This window comes from Chelonia mydas, chromosome 2, assembly GCF_015237465.2.
Source record: "Chelonia mydas isolate rCheMyd1 chromosome 2, rCheMyd1.pri.v2, whole genome shotgun sequence".
NCBI classification, from domain to species: Eukaryota; Metazoa; Chordata; order Testudines; family Cheloniidae; genus Chelonia; species Chelonia mydas.
In genome coordinates this window covers 180,726,923-180,733,692 of record NC_057850.1, presented here as the reverse complement: position 1 = coordinate 180,733,692, position 6,770 = coordinate 180,726,923, and positions in this window count along the sequence as shown.

Here is a 6,770-nt window from a genome sequence, read left to right as displayed (position 1 = left end):
TCTTTTCTCCCTCCTGGTCAGTTATATAGCTCATCACAGGCCATACTTTTAGCTGTTGCAACACTTCATTTGGCTTCCTTTTTTGCCTCCATGTATCCCATCTTCCTAATGAATATTTTAATTAGTCAAGGCAAGATTTTCAAGGGTGACTTTTGATTTTGAGTCCCTCAGTTTTTAGTTACCGAACTTCAGGCAACTTAAAGGGGCCCATTTTTCAGAAAGTGCTCCGTATCCATCCTCTGAAGGTCAGGCTCCTTTCAAGGCCTCATGTGGGAGGATAGGTGCTTCCATGCATATTCACTTCCTGACATCTGTACCAAAAAGGATACTAGCTATGTTGGTGATTACTTGAGGTGGATGCCTGTCCATTGGGGACATTAACTTACTTCACACAGGTCACAAAGCTCCTCTCAGATTGTAAACTTTTAGTTATTTCCTTCCCGTATCTGAATTGAACTAGTGAACGTGCTGAAAAGCTCTATATCATTATATTAATCCTGTGCCATTCAGCTTGTTCTCCCCCAAAAATGTTTAATCACACTTACAAAATTATCTTCAAATATGTTTGTTCATTTAAAAACCCAGTTGACCTAATAACCTTGAAAATCAACACTAAAATTCTAGAGTATTTACTAATGTCATTTTAGGCTATTGACAGTGTAGGAAGAGCTGTTGTCCTAACTTAACAGTTTCCTCTTGATTGTGACGTAGCCCTTTTGCTTGAGATCGGTTTCAGAGCTTCATTCACTGTCATTTTTAAAAGATCGATGGCTCATAAGTTGCCTTGCAATCCTACTCTTCTGAGTCAAAGGTTCTAAAATAGACATTATTTTAGCCTTCAGTTTCTATTTCCTGAGCTGCTCTAACATACACCAGGCTGCCCACAGCCCCAAGGGAATTTTCCTGCACCTACTTGACCAGCAAAGTCTGAGTGTCTTGTTTAGCTTCACTCCTTATTCCTGATGTAAGAAATCTGTTGTAGACTGGCTGGATCTACAAAGGCACAAGTCCCTGTTGCTCTCCATGACTCACCACCCAACACTTAGGCATTGTGTGGTATGTACTTTACAACCTCAGCCTAGAAAATCACAAGTCTTCTATAGAAACTCGAGATGACCAAACTGAGATTCACAAGCAGGATTTTATTTTAATCAGTGAATTTATAAATATCTGGTATTTTAAAGGGTGGGTGATGGTGGTTGTTTTAGTGAGTCCCTGAAGTAACATGTGGGGGATGAAAATTATGGAATAGTCAGTTAAAGGTTGATTAACTGTCCCACTGATGTGCCATTACGGTTTCCAGACCATTTGAAATATGCACATTTTAAATTCTGTGATTTTGCACTGAGTTTGATTTTTTTCCCTTCTTTCCACATTAGGATTAAATCAAACTTTTGCTCCTAGCTTCCACACATTTCTTACTTGGTGGGACTTGTTGAAACGTAGTAAATTGGACAATGATATGTGTGTCCGTTATTTACTGTTATTTAAAAGTCCTCTGTGATTTTTCAGACAAGTGTTTTGCTCTTACAGCCTCTTCCTACTCTATCTGAATAGCTATTTGTTTGGATCATTAGCAAAAAAATCTTATAGGCTCTGATATACTACTTGAAAGCAAAGTTAAAAATGTATTCAGTGAATTAAATTGCATTGTTTTATTATAGAGCATTAACGTACAAGTTAGTATACCTAGAGAGCTGTATTAGGCTAAACATCCATGAGCTTGAGGCTGGATGAGAATCAACTGCATGTGGTTTTGTATGACTGCCAGAATCTGGGATTGGATGGCAGGGGATGGATCACTCAATTGCCCTGTTCTGCTCATTCCCTCTGAAGCATCTGGCACTTGCCACTGTTGGAAGACAGGATACTGGGCTAGATGGACCATGGGTCTCTGACCCAGTATGACCATTCTTATGTATGGAAATCAGCTATTTGGTATGGAGAAATACTAATTTGCCTTTAAAAGAACTGATTGTATGGCTGTAGCTAGAATTTTCAATGTAGTCTTGTTTTATAAACCATTCATAATCATTAGCTCTTCTGATAATTATTTATTTCACTCTAAGTAGAAGTGTGGATTCACTCATATTTACTAGGGCTTTATTTTACAGTCAGCTGAGATGGGAAGTCAGGATCTGGCACTTGTAAAACTCCCATTGAAATTTAACAAGAGATGTTTCCATCCATTCCAAAGGAATGTCCAAAGGAATTCATAGCCACTAGCAGGCATTCATCCCCTACACACACACAAAAACACCTCAGTCCATTTGAGTTCCTCACAGCCCCTCAAAATGGATTTATTATAGAAATGCTAGGATCTTTGGTAGTTTTTTCTGAAGAAGCGAATTTAATCTCAGATGAAATGTTGGACATAGAAATATATGAAAACCTGGCTCCTCATTTAAAAAAAAACAAAACAAAACTCAGGGAATCTTGTAATTACTTCGGTTGCTGAAGGTCACACACTCTACCCTCATTCCTTCCTAGTCAGCTGGCTTCTCCAGGCCTTACAAGATGAAATATTGGACATAGAAATATATGAAAACCTGGCTCCTCATTTAAAAAAAAACAAAACAAAACTCAGGGAATCTTGTAATTACTTCAGTTGCTGAAGGTCACACACTCTACCCTCATTCCTTCCTAGTCAGCTGGCTTCTCCAGGCCTTACATTGTGCATCATTTATCTGCTCCATCTTCCCTCCCTCTGTTCCTCTTATCTTCTCCTTCCTTCTTTACATTTCATAAGTGTCACTAGTTATAATTCAGTCTCTTACTGACTTTTCCTTACACTGCCAGCTGTAATGAAGCCAGTAGTTGCACAGCCTGAGTTTTGTGTGTGAACGTGTGTATCAATATTCTGGGTGCTGTGCTGGCATTTTAGTGAAGAAACCTATAGAAAGGTTCCCAGGAGCTAGAAACCAATTGAGTGCAGCAGAGATGTGGTAGTAAAAATAACTCTTGTGTGCGTGAAGAGGATTGCAGCAATGACAGGGCCAAGAACAAGGTCTCCAAAGGATCATTGTGTTGCTGCAGCCAAAGAAATCTGAGCTGTTCCAACAGCTGAGAAAAAAGCTGATGGTTTTCTGAAATAAAGAAAAATAAGATGCAATTCTCCTTTAAAAAAAAAAAAGATATAATCAGACTGTAAAGTTTGGTGGCCACCAAAAGCCTGTGGGGCTTCACTTGATCATTATGATGCATTCATCATATCAATAAATCCTACTAATGATTCAGAAATCAATCTCTTGTAATATTTATTATACCTTCATTTTCACCTAAAGAACTGAAGATTAGGTGCTCTCTGCTGCTTGCAAAGGAGAAGATTGATCTTTTTGAAGAAGATTTCCCCTAAACTAGTAAGAAGAGCAAAAAGGCAGAAATTCATATGTGTTGTGCCTGTAGAAATTTATGCAATGGAGACTTTTAAAACAAACATAGTACATTCCTTTCCATAGCACTCTTCAGTTCCATAAGAGCCTCAGATGAAGTATCCATAGCACTGTTTTACAAAGGCAGAGCTGAAGAGCAGAGCTGAAGGGATTTGCCCAAGGTCTCAAAGTGGCAGAGCTAGTGCCCATGGAACTAGTCTAAAAACTTTCATGAAAAGTTTAAATTGTTGCCATTTCACAGGGTTCAACAAATTTTTATTTTTTTTCCCAAATTTTTTCATAAATACTTTTTCAATAAAAATGTTGACTTTTCCCCTCCTCTCCCCTCCCTCTTTTATTTTTGCCACCATCATTGTGCTACAATGATGTTCACGGGTTTTATAGTCACAATTTTTCTCCCCCCACCGCCCCCAATTTTTCCTTTTGCTATTCTAACTTTTCAGAGTTTCTTCAGTTTTGGAAAGTTAGAGTATTAGAGTTAGTCTCATTTTTCTTTTTGCCACTTCCATAGTTAAGGAAGTTTACAAAGCTCACAGAGTGGTGAAAGGAAAAAATGTGAAAGTGAAAAAACCAAACCAAACCTAGATACTATTCATTCTATTGCATTCCGTGGTAGAAAGATTGTAATTTTTTTTCTTTTTCCCTTTATTTTCTGTTTTGAGGAAAAATCAGAAAATTTAATATATATTTGGAAATGTTTTAAGTTTAAAAAAATAGGCCATTTTTCATTTCAAAATATGGTGTGGATGGAAAATTTTTGACCTTCTCTAGGTACTGAGGTCTCAGTCCTAATTCACTGCTACATGCACTGAACTACACTGCTCAGCATAATGGCGTGATAGTGGGAAACCATTGATCTGTGAACTGATAAAGCAATCTGACACAAAATATAATCTATGGCACTATAATGAAACAGAAGAAGAAAGCCTGAAGCAAAAGGTAGGGAATATAGTCCCCATCAAGGTCACTTTCTCAACCGAGGGGCAGTCATTGTCACTGGAGCCTGGCATTAATTTCTCAACCTTTTACAGATGATGTGGGAAGGAGGGAAAGAAGAAACAGATGGAATACAAGATGTTTGAGGTATTCACATTCAAAATGTTACCCTCTTCTCTATTCCTCTACTCTTCTGGCCAACTTCCAGTCCTTGTCTTTACTGCTATCCCCACAAATATCCTCTCGCTGGCCATGTGATGAGGGCTTGGAGGCCTTGCAAGGAGGAAACTCTTTATCGTCCCTGCTGCAAACCCACTCTGCTGTCCTTGGGACCTCTGTTACCACAGCAGCACTCAAAGGAGTCACTCACTACCAGCTGGGCACAGAGTAAGTAGGGATCTTACAAAAGGGAGAATAGACCTTATTTGCTACAAGGTCCATGAGACAAGCATCCAATACTTCCAGAGAGCCTCCATGGATCCTGTCCTATGTGCAGAGTGCTCTCAACTAACATTGACTCTGATGTGAGCTAAGGCTGCTCAGTATACACAAGATGCAGCATAGTGCTAATTTTTGTACCACTGCACTTATGTGTTCATGAAGAGTGTCCTGAGGCTGCAGGCACACACAGCACCTCCTTTGCATCAGTGAGGAGGATTCTGGAACTATCCAAGTCTTTAAAGCCAGAAGGAAATATTTGCTAGAGAATTCCTGCTGCAATTCAGAGTGATGCAAGGGTAGGAGGATAACAGGGATCAAGAGACAATATATTAATCATTTTTAAACTAAAGAGGGAACGGGGGCGAGAGGAAGGAGTTTCTGAAGAGAGAAAAAAAGGGGATGCCTGGACCTTTTGGATTATAAAACACAGTGCAATTAACTAAACTGGGTTCATATGAACCTACTTAGATAATTGCTAGTGGCCACCAGTGAATGGCTTTTGTCACTAGGATGGGTAATTGTACTATATTAATTTTAGAAACATGATTCTGTTTTAGCTAAGCAGATTGCATTTGGTCACCAAAGGACATAATAAACAGAAATATGAACAATGAGAACATATGAGATAAAATATTTATGCCACAACATCATGTTGTATCAGAGATGACTGCATCCTCATGAGTAGCAAAGCCACAACTGAGTTACACAAGTCACCTCAAATGAATGCCAGGGAAAACTTTATATGACAGCAGCATATTCTCTGTACTCTGCTTTGCTGTTGTATTGTTTTTTTACAGTGATGGGTGATTAATGAAAGATTGTTATTTGGCTTCTGGATTTGTGTGTGTGTGTGTTGGGGGAGGCCCATTGAGAATATTGGCTGTGAATGGCAAACTGTTGTACAACACTGGGACTGCACTTTTAAAAGAGAGTGGTCTGTATTTTGTCCACATTCATTTAATACTGTCACGATCAGTTTGGAGGGTAGAATGGAAAATATGCTAATCGAATTTGTGGGTGATACAAGGCTGGGAGGGAGGTGGAGGAGATGGTATGATGGGATAACATGATTTTGGCAATTAAGTGATCTTTAAATATTCATGGTAAATAGGCCTAATGGCCTGTGATGGGATGTTAGATGGGGTGGGATCTGAGTTACTACAGAGAATTCTTTCCTGGGTATCTGGCAGGTGAATCTTGCCCATATGCTCAGGGTTTAGCTGATCGCCATATTTGGGGTCGGGAAGGAATTTTCCTCCAGGGCAGATTGGAAGATGCCCTGGAAGTTTTTCGCCTTCCTCTGTAGCATGGGGCACGGGTCACTTGCTGGAGGATTCTCTGCTCCTTGAAGTCTTTAAACCACGATTTGAGGACTTCAATAGCTCAGAGATAGGTGAGAGGTTTTTCGCAGGAGTGGGTGGGTGAGATTCTGTGGCCTGCGTTGTGCAGGAGGTCAGATTAGATGATCATAATGGTCCCTTCTGACTTTAATATCTATGAATCTATGAATCTAGAATAGGATTAATATCGGAGATAAACTAGATAATGGGGAAAATAAGATGAAATCAATGCAGTCAGATGAATCACAGACAAATGTAAAATAGTCCCCATAGGAATGAATAATCAAACACAGAAGGGGATAAGAGTGGCTAAGCAGTGGTACCCAAAAGAAAGATCTGGGGGTTATAGTAGAGGCTACACTAATTAAATAATCTTACATGTATAGCCTAGAATCCTGAGATTTTTTTTTAAATTTGCCTTAAAACAACATTAAGGTTCCAAAGTGAGGCACTGCAGAGTATGGGGACACCAAAGTTAAAGCTTCCTAGACAACATAACTCTTCCCCTTTGTGTATTGCCTTTAACTACAATCACATATGTTCGCCACAACACCCAGGGAAGACATTAATAGGCACTGGATCATGCCCCAGCTTACAGGCTGGATGGTGCTCAGTGAACGAAGCAGTTGTTCAATATTTATTTTATATCCACATTGTCCAA